Here is a 14,607-nt window from a genome sequence, read left to right as displayed (position 1 = left end):
ACATGGAAGGACGCAGGGCATGGCAGGGCGTGGCCATGGCACGGCGTCGGACGTGGCAGGACATGACGTGATATGGCAGGGCATGGTCGTACGTGGCCATGGCCCGACGTCGGACGTGGCAGGATATGGCCATGGCAGGACGCAGGACATGGCAGGACGTAGGACATGGCAGGGCGTGGCCATGGCATGGCGTCGGAGATGGCAGGACATGGCCATGGCACGACGCAGGACATGGCAGGATGCAGGACATGGCCATAACTATGGCACGATGCAGGAAATGACAGGACATGGCCACGGCAGGACGCAGGACATGGCAGGGCATGGCCATGGCTCGGCGTCGGACGTGGCTGGACATGGCCATGCCACGGCGTAGGACATGGCAGGGTGTGGCCATGGCACGGGGTCGGACGTCGCAGGACATGGCCATGGCACGACGCAGGACATGACGGGACATGGCAGGACGCAGGACATGGCAGGGCATGGCCATGGCCCGACGTCGGACGTGGCAGGACATGGCAGGACATGGCCATGGCACGACGCAGGACATGACAGGACATGGCCACAGCAGGACGTAGGACATGGCAGGACGCAGGACATGGCACGGCGTCGGACGTCGCAGGACATGGCCATGGCTCGACGCAAGACATGACAGGACATGGCCACGGCAGGACGCAGGACATGGCAGGATGCAGGACATGGCAGGGCGTGGCCATGGCTCGGCGTCGGACGTGGCCATGGCTCGGCGTCGGACGTGGCCATGGCTCGGCGTCGGACGTGGCCATGGCTCGGCGTCGGACGTGGAAGGACATGGCCATGGCACGACGCAGGGCGTGGCCATGGCACGACATCGGACGTCTCATGGCACGGCGTCGGACGTCGCAGGACATGGCCATGGCATGACGTAGGACATGGCAGGACGTGGCCACGGCAGGACGCAGGACATGGCAGGACGCAGGACATGGCAGGGTGTGGCCATGGCTCGGCGTTGGACGTGGCCATGGCTCGGCGTCGAACATGGAAGGACATGGCCATGGCACGACGCAGGGCATGGCAGGACGCAGGACATGGCAGGGCGTGGCCATGGCACGGTGTCGGACGTGGTAGGATATGGCCATGGCAGGACGCAGGACATGACGGGACATGGCAGGACGCAGGACATGGCAGGGCGTGGCCATGGCCCGACGTCGGATGTGGCAGGACATGGCCATGGCACGACGCAAGACATGACAGGACATAGCCACGGCAGGACGCAGGACATGGCAGGACGCAAGACATGGCAGGGCGTGGCCATGGCACGACGTCGCACCACGTCGCACCATATCTAGTGCTAGCCAATGTTTAAGAAGATGTCAAGCACAATGATGTTGGTGGTTGGTGGTCGTGGCTGGCGGTGGTGGAAAATTGCGGTGGTTCGAGCGGTAGTGATCGGCGATGGTTGGTGGTTTGCGGCGGTGGTTTGATATCGGAATCACTTATGGTGGTTGTCACAATGGAGGTGCGTCATGGTTATTGGTGGTTGGTCATCTATATATTTTTATAATAATATTATGTATTTTACCTATTTTTTACATATTTTTTATTAAAGTTTATGCATTATTTGTTTTTTTAAATAGTTTTTATCGTACTTGTTTTATAAAATATTTATTATTTTATGTGTTATATTATTACTTGATGTATTGGAAATTTTCTCCATTGTTTTTTCTATATTTAAAATAATTTTCTTATTTTTTTATATTTTATTATGTATTTTTTCGTTTTATAATAAATATTTATTAAAAAAATATTATTTTTTGTAAAAAATATCATTTACAATGTTTAAAAGTCATTTGTGAATATATTAGCTAAGTTGTACTTTGGTTTGTGCATTTTGGTGTTGTACATGTCTATTATGATTCTCTGGCCAAAACATGTCTACTCCTGTCACTTGGTTTTTTTTTAAGACATATATAAGGGGGGTAGAGGTGTTGAAAGGCACCTCAAGGTGCTTGCTGCCTGGCCGAGGCGGGCATGCACGGGGGATGCTGGCATGCGGCGTGGGCATTGGGGGCATGCACGGATTGTCCGTGCTACGTCCCAGATGTTCGCAAAGCGTGTCAGCAAGTACTCGTGTGTGCTCGTAGTACGTCTGGTGGTGGGCATCGCTCGTGGTGGCCGATGGCTTTTGGCAACGGAACGGAGGAGCGTCGTGCAAGTAGCGCCGCAAGGTGAAATACGCATGGGGCTAAGCTTAGTATGTTCCGAATGCCATCGGTTGTTGGTGGCAAAATCGGGAGGCGACATCGCTCGTTGCAGCTGATGGCTTTTGGCAACTGAACGGCGAGGTCTCGTGCAAGTAGCGCCGCAAGGTGCCGTGCGCATGGGGCTAAACTCAGTACGTTCCGATTGCCATCGGTTGTTGTGAGTTGTGTCTGGCATCGCTTGTGGCGGTTGATGGCTTTTGGCAACTGAACGGAGAGGTCTCGTGCAAGTAGCGCCGCAAGGTGCCGTGCGCATGGGGCTAAACTCAGTACGTTCCAATTTCCATCGGTTGTTGCGGTAAACATCGGGAGGCGACATCGCTCGTGGCGGCTGATGACTTTTGGCAACGGAACGGCGAGGCCTCGTGCAAGTAGCACCGCAAGGTGCCGTGCGCATGGGGCTAAGCTCAGTACGTTCCGATTGCCATCGATTGTTGCAGGCAACATCGGGAGGCGACATCGCTCGTGGCGGCTGATGGCTTTTGGCAACGGAACGGCGAGGCCTCGTGCAAGTAGCGCTGCAAGGTGCCGTGCGCATGGGGCTAAACTCAGTACGTTCCGATTGCCATCGGTTGTTGTGAGTTGTGTCTGGCATCTAAGTCCAGGGGGACCGGCGCACTCGGAAGGCATGGTAGCACACGAAAATATGGGAATCGGGCGGAATTCTAGTTTTTTGGCCGAAAAAAGTAAAAAATGAGGAACCATCATGACGGGGTGGTGACTATGGTTCCTTATGTCGTATTTCATGGCCCGAAAAAAATTTAGGTGATCCGGCTTCGAGGGGCCCTACCCACTGTGAAGGCGCGGGCTATAGCACACGAAAATATTGGAATCAGGCAAAATTCTAGTTTTATGGCCGAAAAACGCAAAAAATGAGGAACGATCATAGCAGGGCGGTGACTATGGTTCTTTAGGTCGTATTTTATGGACCGAAAAAATTTAGGCGATCAGGGTTTGGGGGTCCCGCGACCACTGGAAGGCGTGGGCTATAGCACACGAAAATATGGGAATCGGGCAAAATTCTAGTTTTTTGGCCGAAAAATACAAAAAATGAGGAACGATCATGGCGGAGCGGTGCCTATGGTTCCCTAGGTCGTATTTGATGGCCCAAAAAAATTTTAGGCGATCCGAGTCACGGGGCCCGGTCCCCTCGGAATACGTGGACTATTGCACATGAAAATATGGGAATCAGGCAGAATTCTAGTTTTATGGCCGAAAAATGGAAAAAATAAGGAACGATCGTGATGGGGAGGTGAATATGGTTCCTTAGGTCATATTTGATGGCCTGAAAAATTTTTAGGCGATCCCAATCTGAGGGCCCTGACCCACTCGAAAGGCGTGGGCTATTGCACATGAAAATATAGGAATCGGGCGAAATTCTAGTTTTATGGCCGAAAAATGGAAAAAATGAGGAACGATCGTGACGGGGAGGTGACTATGGTTCCTTAGGTCATATTTGATGGCCCGAAAAATTTTTAGGCGATCCCAGTCCGGGGGCCCCGACTCACTCGAAAGGCGTGGGCGTACAAGTAAATATAGGAATCGTGCGGAATTCTAGTTTTTTGGCCGAAAAATGCAGAAAGAGTGGAACGATCAAGGAGGGGCAGTGACTATGGTTTCTTAGGTCGTATTTGATGGCCCAGATTTGTTTTAGGAGATCGGGGTTCGGGGGTCCCGGGCCCACACGAAAATATGGGAATCGGGCAGAATTCTAGTTTTTTGGCTGTAAAATGCAAAAAGTGAGGAACGATCATGGCGGGGCGGTGACTATGGTTCCTTAGGTCGTATTTAATGGACCGAAAATATGGGAATCGGGCGGAATTCTAGTTTTATGGCCGAAAAACGGAAAAAATGAGGAACGATCACGACGGGGCGGTGACTATGGTTCCTTAGGTCGTATTTGATGGCCCGAAAAAAATTTAGGCGATCCCAGTCTGGGGGCCCGGCCCACTCGGAAGGCTTGGGCGCACACAAAAATATTGGAATCGGGAGGAATTTTAGTGTTTTGGCCGTAAAATGCAAAAAAGTGAGGAACAATCATGGTGGGGCAGTGACTATGATTCCTTAGGTCGTATTTAATGGCCCGGTAAATTTTAGGCGATCCGAGTCCGGGTGGCCCGGCCCACTCTGAAGGCGTGGGCTATAGCACACGAAAATATAGGAATCGGGCAAAATTTTAGTTTTTTGGCCGAAAAACACAAAAAATGAGGAACGATCATGGCGGGGCGGTGACTATGGTTCCTTCGGTCATATTTGATGGCCCAAAAGTTTTTTAGGCTATCGGGGTTCGGGGGGCCAGGGACCACTTGGAGGCGTGGTCAATAGCACACGAAATTGGCCGTAAAACGCAGAAACACCGAGGAATGGTCATGGCGGGGCGGTGACTATGGTTCTATAGGTCGTAATTGATGGCCCAAAAAAATTTTAGGCGATCCGAGTCCAGGGGGCCCAGCCCACTCGGAAGACGTGGGCTATTGCACACGGAAATATGGGAATCGGGCGGAATTTTAGTTTTATGGCCATATAATGCAAAATATGATAAAAAGTCATGGCGGTGAGGTGAGTATGGTTACTTAGGTCGTATTTGATGGTCCGAAAAATTTTTAGGTGATCCGGCTCCGTGGTCCCGGCCCACTCGGAAGGTGTGGGTTATAGCAAACGAAAATATTGGAATAAGGCGAAATTATAATATTTTAGCCGAAAAACGCAAAAAATGAGGAAAGTTCATGGCGAGGCAGTGACTATAGTTCCTTAGGTCGTATTTTATGGCCTAGGAAAATTTTAGGCTATCGGGGTCCGGGGGTCTCGGGCCACTTGGAAGGCGTGAGCTATAGCACACGAAAATATGGGAATCGGGCAGAATTCTAGTTTTTGGGCCGAAAAATGCAAAAAATGAGGAACGTTTATGGCGGGGCGGTGACTATGGTTCTTTAGGTCGTATTTTATGGCTCAAACTTTAGGCGATCCGGCTCCGGGGTCCCGGACCACTCGGAAGGTGTGGGCTATAGCACACGAAAATATTGGAATCAGGCGAAATTCTAGTTGTTTGGCCGAAATACGCAAACAATGAAGAACGATTATGGCGGGGCGGTGACTATGGTTCTTTAGGTCGTATTTTATGGCCCGAAAAAATTGAGGCTATCGGGGTCCGGGGGTCCTGGGACCACTTGGAAGGCGTGGGCTATTGCACACGAAAATATGCGCATCCGGCAAAATTCTAGTCTTTGGGCCGAAAAAATCTAAAGAATAAGGAATGATCATGGCGTTGTGGTGACTATGGTTTCCTAGGACGTATTTGATGACCCAAATTTTTTTTAGGCGATCCGAGTCAGGGGGCCCGGCCCACTCGGAAGGCACGAAAATATGGGAATCGGGCGGAATTCTAGTTTTTTGCCGAAAAATGCTAAACATGAGGAACGTTCATGGCGGGGTGGTGACTATGGTTCCTTATGTCGTATTTGATGGCACGGAAAAATTTTAGGCGATCGGGGTACGCGGGGCCAGGGACAACTCGGAAGGCAAGGTCTATAGCACACGAAAATATGAGAATCATGCAGAAATCTAGTTTTTTGGCCGTAAAACATAGAAAAACCGAGGAATGGTCATGGCGGGGCGGTGACTATGGTTCTATAGGTCGTATTTGATGGCCCGGAAAAATTTTAGGCGATCCGAGTCTAGGGGGCCCAGCCCACTCGGATGACGTGGGAGCACACAAAAATATTGGAATCAGGCGAACTTCTAGTTTTTTGGCCGAAACACGAAAGCAATAAGGAAAGATCATGGTGGGGCGGTGACTATGTTTCTTTAGGTCGTATTTTATTTCCCGGACCCCGGGACCACTTGGAAAGAGCGGGCTATATAGCACACGAAAATATAGGAATCAGGCAGAATTCTATTTTTTTATTGCCGAAAAATGCAAAAAATGAGGAACGATCATGGCAGGGCGGTGACTATGGTTCCCTAGGTCATATTTGATGGCCCGAAAAAATTTTAGGCGATCCGAGTCAGGGGGCCCGACCCACTCGGAAGGCGTGGGCAATAGCACACGAAAATATGGGAATGAGGCAGAATTCTAGTTTTTTGGCTGAAAAACGCAAACAATGAGGAACGATCATGGCGGGGTGGTGACTATGGTTCCTTAGGTCGTATTTAATGGCCCGGTAAAATTTTAGGCGATCCGAGTCCGGGGGTCCAGGGACTACTTGGAAGGCGTGGGATATAGCACATGAAAATATGGGAATCGGGCGGAATTCTAGTTTTTTGGCCAAAAAAATGCAAAATATGAGGAACGATCAAGGCGGGGCGGTGACTATGGTTCCTTAGGTCGTATTTGATGGACTGGAAAATTTTTAGGCGATTGGGGTTCGGGGGGCCTAGGACCACTCGAAAGACGTGGGCTATAACACTCAAAACAATAGGAATAAGGCAGAATTCTAGTTTTTTGGCCGTAAAATGCAAAGGATGAGGAACGATTATGGTGGGGCAGTGACTATGGTTCCTTAGGTCTTATTTAAGGGCCAGGTAAAATTTTAGGCAATTCGAGTCCGGGGGTCCCGACACTACTTGGAAGGCGTGGGCTATAGCACACGAAAATATGGGAATCGGGCGGAATTCTAGTTTTTTGGCCATACAACACAGTAAAAACGAGGAATGGTCATGGTAGGGCAGTGACTATGGTTCTCTAGGTCGTATTTGATGGACCAGAAAATTTTTAGGCGATCGGGGTCCATGGGGGCAGGGACCACTCGGAAAGGCGTGGTCTATAGCACACGAAAATATGGGAATTAGGCGTAAATCTAGTTTTTTGGCCATAAAACACAGAAAACCCGAGGAATGTTCATGGCGGGGCGGTGACTATGGTTCTATAGGTCGTATTTGATGTCCCAAATTTTTTTTAGGCGATCCGAGTCCAGGGGCCCCCGCCCACTCGGAAGACGTTGGCTATAACACACAAAAATATGGGAATCGGGTGAAATTTTAGTTTTTTGGCCATAAAACGCAAACAATGATGAAAGGTCATGGCAGGGATGTGAGTATGGTTACTTAAGTCGTATTTGATGGTCCGAAAATTTTTTAGGCGATCCGGCTCCGGGGTCACGGCCCACTCGGAAGGTGTAGGCTATAGCACACGAAAATATTGGAATAAGGCGAAATTATAATATTTTAGCCGAAAAACGCAAAAAATGAGGAAAGTTGATGGCGAGGCGGTGACTATAGTTCCTTAGGTCGTATTTGATGGCCTAGGAAAATTTTAGGCTATCGGGGTCCGGGGGTCTCGGGCCACTTGGAAGGCGTGGGCTATAACACACGAAAATATGGGAATCGGGCAGAATTCTAGTTTTTTGGCCGAAAAATGCAAAACATGAGGAACGTTCATGGCGGGGCGGTGACTATGGTTCTTTAGGTCATATTTTATGGCCCGAAGTTTAGGCGATCCGGCTCCGGGGTCCCGGCCCACTCGGAAGGTGTGGGCTATAGCACACGAAAATATTGGAATCAGGTGAAATTCTAGTTGTTTGGCCGAAAAACGCAAAAAATTAAGAACGATCATGGCGGGGCGGTGACTACGGTTCTTTAGGTCGTATTTTATGGCCCGAAAATATTTAGGCGATCGGGGTCCGGGGGTCCTAGGACCACTTGGAAGGCATGGGCTATTGCACACGAAAATATGCGAATCAAGCAAAATTCTAGGCTTTGGGCCGAAAAATGCTAAAGAATAAGGAATGATCATGGCGGGGCGGTGACTATGGTTTCCTAGAACATATTTGATGACCCGAAAAATTTTTAGGCGATCCGAGTCAGGGGGCCCGGCCCACTCGGAAGGCACGAAAATATGGGAATCGGGCGGAATTCTAGTTTTTTGGCCGAAAAACGCTAAACATGAGGAACGTTCATGGAGGGGTGGTGACTATGGTTCCTTATGTCGTATTTGATGGCACGGAAAATTTTTAGGCGATCAGGGTCCGCGGGGCCAGGGACAACTCGGAAGGCGTGGTCTATAGCACACGAAAATATGAGAATCATGCGAAAATCTAGTTTTTTGGCCGTAAAACACTGAAAAACCGAGGGATGGTCATGGCGGGGAGGTGACTATGGTTCTATAGGTCGTATTTGATGGACCGGAAAAATTTTAGGCAATCCGAGTCTAGGGGGCCCAGCTCACTAGGAAGACGTGGGCTAAAGCACACGAAAATATTGGAATCAGGTGAACTTCTAGTTTTTTGGCCGAAAAACGAAAGCAATTAGGAACGATCATGGCGGGGCGGTGACTATGTTTCTTTAGGTCATATTTTATGGCCCGGAAAATTTTAGGCAATCGGGGTCCGGGGGTCCCGGGATTGTTTGGCCGAAAAACGCAAAAAATGAGGAACAATCATGGCGGGGCGGATACTATGGTTCCTTAGGTCGTATTTGATAGTCCGGAAAAATTTTAGGTGATAGGGGTCCGGAGGTCCCGGGACCACTCGGAAGGTGTGGGCTATAACACACAAAAATATGGGAATCGCGTGGAATTCTAGTTGTTTGGCCGAAAAATGCAAAGAATAAGGAACGATCATGGCGGGGCGGATACTATGGTTCCTTAGGTCATATTCGATTGCCCGGAAAAGTTTTAGGCGATCGGGGTCCGCGGCTCTTGTGACCACTCGGAATGCGTGGGTATAGCACACGAAAATATGGGAATCGAGCGAAATTCTAGGTCTTTTTCAGTAACATGCAAAAAATGTGGAAAGATCTTGGCAGGGCGGTGACTATGGTTCCTTTGGTCTTATTTGATAGTCCGGAAAAATATTAGGCGATAGGGGTCCGGAGGACCCGGGACCACTCGGAAGGCGTGGGCTATAACACACAAATATATGGGAATCGCGCGGAATTCTAGTTTTTTAGCTGAAAAATGCAAAAGACTAGGAACGATCATGGCGGGGTGGTGACTATGGTTCCTTAGGTTGTATTTGATAGTCCGGAAAATTTTTAGGCGATCCGGCTCCGGGGGGCCCGAACCACTCGGAAGGCGTGGGCGATAGCACAAAAAAATATGGGAATCGGGCGAAATTCTAGTTTTTTGGCGAAGAAATGCAAAAAATGAGGAACGATTATGGTGAGGCGGTGACTATGGTTCCTTAGGTCCTAATTGATGGCCCGAAAACTTTTTAGGCGATCCGAGTCCGGCGGCCCGGCCCACTCGGAAGGCGTGGGGCACACAAAAATATAGTAATCGAGCGGAATTCTAGCTTTTTGGCCGAAAAATGCAATAAATGAGGAACGATCATGGCGGGGCGGTGACTATGGTTCCTTAGGTCGTATTTGATGGCCCGGAAAATTTTAGGCTATCGGGGTCCACGGCTCCCGGGACCACTCGGAAGGCATAAGCTATAGCACACGAAAATATGCAAATCGCGCGGAGTTCTAGTTTTTTGGCAGAAAAATGCAAAGCATTTGGAATGATCATGGTGAGGTGGTGACTATGGTACCTTAGGTCGTATTTGATTGTCCGGAAAAATTTTAGGCGATCGGGGTCCGCGGCTCCCCGGACCACTTGGAAGGCGTGGGTATAGCACACGAAAATATGGGGATCGGGCGTAATTCTAGTTTTTTGGCCCAAAAATGCAAAAAATGAGTAACAATGATGGAGGGGCGGTTACTATGGTTCCTTAGGTCGTATTTGACGGCCCGAAAATATTTTAGGCGATCGGGGTCCGGGGGTCCCGGAACCACTTGGAAGGGTAGGCAATAGCACACAAAAATATGGGTATCGCGCGAAATTCTAGTTGTTTGGCAGAAAAACGCAAAAAATGAGGAACGATCATGGTGGGGCGGATACTATGGTTCCTTAGGTCGTATTTGATAGTCCAGAAAAATTTTAGGCGATAGGGGTCAGGAGGTCCCGGGACCACTCGGAAGGCGTGGGCTATAAGACACAAAAATATGGGAATCGCGCGGAATTCTAGTTGTTTGGCCGAAAAACGCAAAAAATTTGGAACGATCATGGAGGGGTGGTTACTATGGTTCCTTAGGTCGTATTTGATGGCCCAAAATTTTTTAGGCGATCGGGGTTCGGGGTTCCCGGTTCCCGGGACCCCTTGGTAGGCGTGGGCTTTAGCACACGAAAATATGGAAATCGCGCGGAATTCTAGTTTTTTGGCTGAAAAACGCAAAAGACTAGGAACGATCATGGCGGGGCGGTGACTATGGTTCCTTAGGTCGTATTTGATAGTCCGGAAAACTTTTAGGCGATCCGGCTCCGGGTGGGCAATAGCACACAAAAATTTTGTAATCGGGTGGAATTCTAGTTTTTTGGCAAAAAAAAACGCAACAAATGAGGACTGATCATGGCTCGGCGGTGACCATGGTTCCTTAGGTCGTATTTGATAGTCCAGAAAATTTTTAGGCGATCCAGCTCCGGGGGGCCCGACCCACTCGGAAGGCGTGGGCGATAGCACACAAAAATATGGGAATCGTGCGGAATTGTAGTTTTTTGGCAGAAAAATGCAAAAAATGAGGAACGATCATGGTGGGGCGGATACTATGGTTCCTTAGGTCGTATTTGATAGTCCGGAAAAATTTTAGGCGATAGGGGTCAGGAGGTCCCGGGACCACTCGGAAGGCATGGGCTATAACACACAAAAATATGGGAATCGCGCGGAATTCTAGTTGTTTGGCTGAAAAACGCAAAAAATGTGGAACGATCATGGCGGGGTGGTTACTATGGTTCCTTAGGTCGTATTTGATGGCCCGAAATGTTTTAGGCGATCGGGGTTCGGGGTTCCCGGGATCACTTGGTAGGCGTGGGCTTTAGCACACGAAAATATGAAAATCGCGCGGAATTCTAGTTTTTTGGCTGAAAAATGCAAAAGACTAGGAACGATCATGGCGGGGCGGTGACTATGGTTCCTTAGGTCGTATTTGATAGTCCGGAAAATTTTTAGGCGATCCGGCTCCGGGTGGGCAATAGCACACAAAAATATTGTAATCGGGCGGAATTCTAGTTTTTTGGCCAAAAAAAACGCAACAAATGAGGACTGATCATGGCTCGGCGGTGACCATGGTTCCTTTGGTCGTATTTGATAGTCCGGAAAAATTTTAGGCGATAGGGGTCCGGGGTTCCCGGGTTCACTTGGAAGGGGTGGGCTATAGGACACGAAAATATGGGAATCGCGCGGAATTCAAGTTTTTTGGCCGAAAAACGGAAAAAACTAGGAACGATCATGGCTAGGCGGTGACTATGGTTCCTTAGGTCTTATTTGATAGTGCGGAAAAATTTTAGGCGATCGGGGTCCGCGGCTCTTGGGACCACTCGGAATGCGTGGGTATAGCACACGAAAATATGGGAATCGGGCGAAATTCTAGTTGTTTGGCCGAAAAACGCAAAACATGAGGAACGATCATGGCGGGGTGGTTACTATAGTTCCTTAGGTCGTATTTGATGGCCCGGAAAATTTTTAGACGATCGGGGTTCGGGGTTCCCGGGACCCCTTTGAAGGCGTGGGCTGAAGCACACGAAAATATGAAAATCGTGCGGAATTCTAGTTTTTTGGCTGAAAAACGCAAAAGACTTGGAACGATCATATAGGGGCGGTGACTATGGTTCCTTAGGTCGTATTTGATAGTCCGGTAAATTTTTAGGCGATCCAGCTCCGGGGGGCCCGACCCACTCGGAAGGCGTGGGCGATAGCACACAAAAATATGGGAATCGTGCGGAATTGTAGTTTTTTGGCCAAAAAGGGAAAAAATGAGGAACGATCATGGCGAGGCGGTGACTATGGTTCCTTAGGTCCTAATTGATGGCCCGAAATATTTTTAGGCGATCCGAGTCCGGCGGCCTGGCCCACTCGGAAGGCGTGGGGCACACAAAAATATGGTAATCGAGCGGAATTCTAGCTTTTTGGCCGAAAAACGCAATAAATGAGGAACGATCATGGCGAGGAGGTGACTATGGTTCCTTAGGTCGTATTTGATGGCCCGGAAAATTTTAGGCGATCGGGGTCCACGGCTCCCGGGACCACTCGGAAGGCGTAAGCTATAGCACACGAAAATATGCAAATCGCGCGGAGTTCTAGTTTTTTGGCTGAAAAATGCCAAGCATTTGGAACGATCATGGTGGGGCGGTGACTATGGTACCTTAGGTCATATTTGATAGTCCAGAAAATTTTTAGGCGATCGGGGTCCGGGGGTACCGGAACCACTTGGAAGGGTGGGCAATAGCACACAAAAATATTGTAATGGGGCGGAATTCTAGTTTTTTGGCCGAAAAACACAACAAATGAGGAATGATCATGGTTGGGCAGTGACTATGGTTCCTTAGGTCGTCTTTGATAGTCCGGAAAAATTTTAGGCGATAGGGGTCCGGAGTTCCCGGGTTCACTTGGAAGGGTGGGGCACACAAAAATATTGTAATCGGGCGGAATTCTAGTTTTTTAGCTGAAAAATGCAAAAGACTTGGAACGATCATGGCGGGGTGGTGACTATGGTTCCTTAGGTCGTATTTGATAGTCCGTAAAATTTTTAGGCAATCCGGCTCCGGGTGGCCCGACCCACTCGGAAGGCGTGGGCGATAGCACACAAAAATATGGGAATCGGGCGAAATTGTAGTTTTTTGGCCAAAAAGGCAAAAAATGAGGAACGATCATGGCGAGGCGGTGACTATGGTTCCTTAGGTCCTAATTGATATCCCGAAAGTTTTTTAGGCGATCCGAGTCCGCCGGCCCGGCCCACTCGGAAGGCGGCACACAAAAATATGGTAATCGAGTGGAATTATAGCTTTTTGGCCGAAAAACGCAATAAATGAGGAACGATCATGGCGGGGCAGTGATTATGGTTCCTTAGGTCGTATATGATGGCCCGCAAAATTTTAGGCGATCGGGGTCCACGGCTCCCGGGACCACTCGGAAGGCGTAAGCTATAGCACACGAAAATATGCAAATCGCGCGGAGTTCTAGTTTTATGGCCAAAAAATGCAAAGCATTTGGAACGATCATGGTGGGGCGGTGACTATGGTACCTTAGGTCGTATTTGATAGTCCGGAAAAATTTTAGGCGATCGGGGTCCGGGGGTCCCGGAACTACTTGGAAGGGTGGGCAATAGCACACAAAAATATTGTTATCGGGCGGAATTCTAGTTTTTTGGCAGAAAAACACAACAAACGAGGAATGATCATTGTTGGGCGGTGACTATGGTTCCTTAGGTCATATTTGATAGTCCGGAAAAATTTTAGGCGATAGGGGTCCGGAATTCCCGGGTTCACTTAGAAGGCGTGGGCTATATAGGACATGAAAATATGGGAATCGCGCGGAATTCTAGTTTTTTGGCCGAAAAATGGAAAACACTAGGAACGATCATAGCTGGGCAGTGACTATGGTTCCTTAGGTCTTATTTGATAGTCCGGAAAAATTTTAGGCGATCGGGGTCCGCGGCTCTTGGGACCACTCGGAATGCGTGGGTATAGCACACGAAAATATGGGAATCGGGCGAAATTCTAGTTGTTTGGCCGAAAAACGCAAAAAATGAGGAACGATCATGGCCGGGTGGTTACTATGGTTCCTTAGGTCATATTTGATGGCCCGGAAAATTTTTAGATGATCGGGGTTCGGGGTTCCCGGTACCCCTTTTAAGGCGTGGGCTAAAGCACACGAAAATATGGAAATCGAGCGAAATTCTAGTTTTTTGGCTGAAAAACGCAAAAGACTAGGAACGATCATGGCGGGGCGGTGACTATGGTTCCTTAGGTCGTATTTGATAGTCCGAAAAATTTTTAGGCGATCCGGCTCCGGGGGGCCCGACCCACTCGAAAGGCGTTGCCGATAGCACACAAAAATATGGGAATCGGGCGGAATTCTAGTTTTTTGGGCAAAAAATGCAAAAAATGAGGAACGATCATGGCGAGGCGGTGACTATGGTTCCTTAGGTCCTAATTGATGGCCCGAAAATATTTTAGGCGATCCGAGTCCGGCGGCCCGGCCCACTCGGAAGGCGTGGGGCACACAAAAATATGGTAATCAAGCGGAATTCTAGCTTTTTGGCCGAAAAACGCAATAAATGAGGAACGATCATGGCGGGGTGGTGACTATGGTTCCTTAGGTCGTATTTGATGGCCCGGAAAATTTTAGGCGATCAGGATCCACGGCTCCCGGGACCACTCGGAAGGCGTAAGCTATAGCACACGAAAATATGCAAATCGCGCGGAGTTTTAGTTTTTTGGCCGAAAAATGCAAAGCATTTGGAACGATCATGGTGGGGCGGTGACTATGGTACCTTAGGTCGTATTTGATAGTCCGGAAAAATGTTAGGCGATCGGGGTCCGGGGGTCCCGGAACCACTTGGAAGGGTGGGCAATAGCACACAAAAATATTGTAATCGGGCGGAATTCTAGTTTTTT

Source organism: Nicotiana tabacum, unplaced genomic scaffold, assembly GCF_000715075.1.
Source record: "Nicotiana tabacum cultivar K326 unplaced genomic scaffold, ASM71507v2 Un00016, whole genome shotgun sequence".
NCBI lineage: Eukaryota > Viridiplantae > Streptophyta > Magnoliopsida > Solanales > Solanaceae > Nicotiana > Nicotiana tabacum.
The sequence above is the reverse complement of the archived record's forward strand: the minus strand, read 5'-3'. Positions refer to the sequence as shown.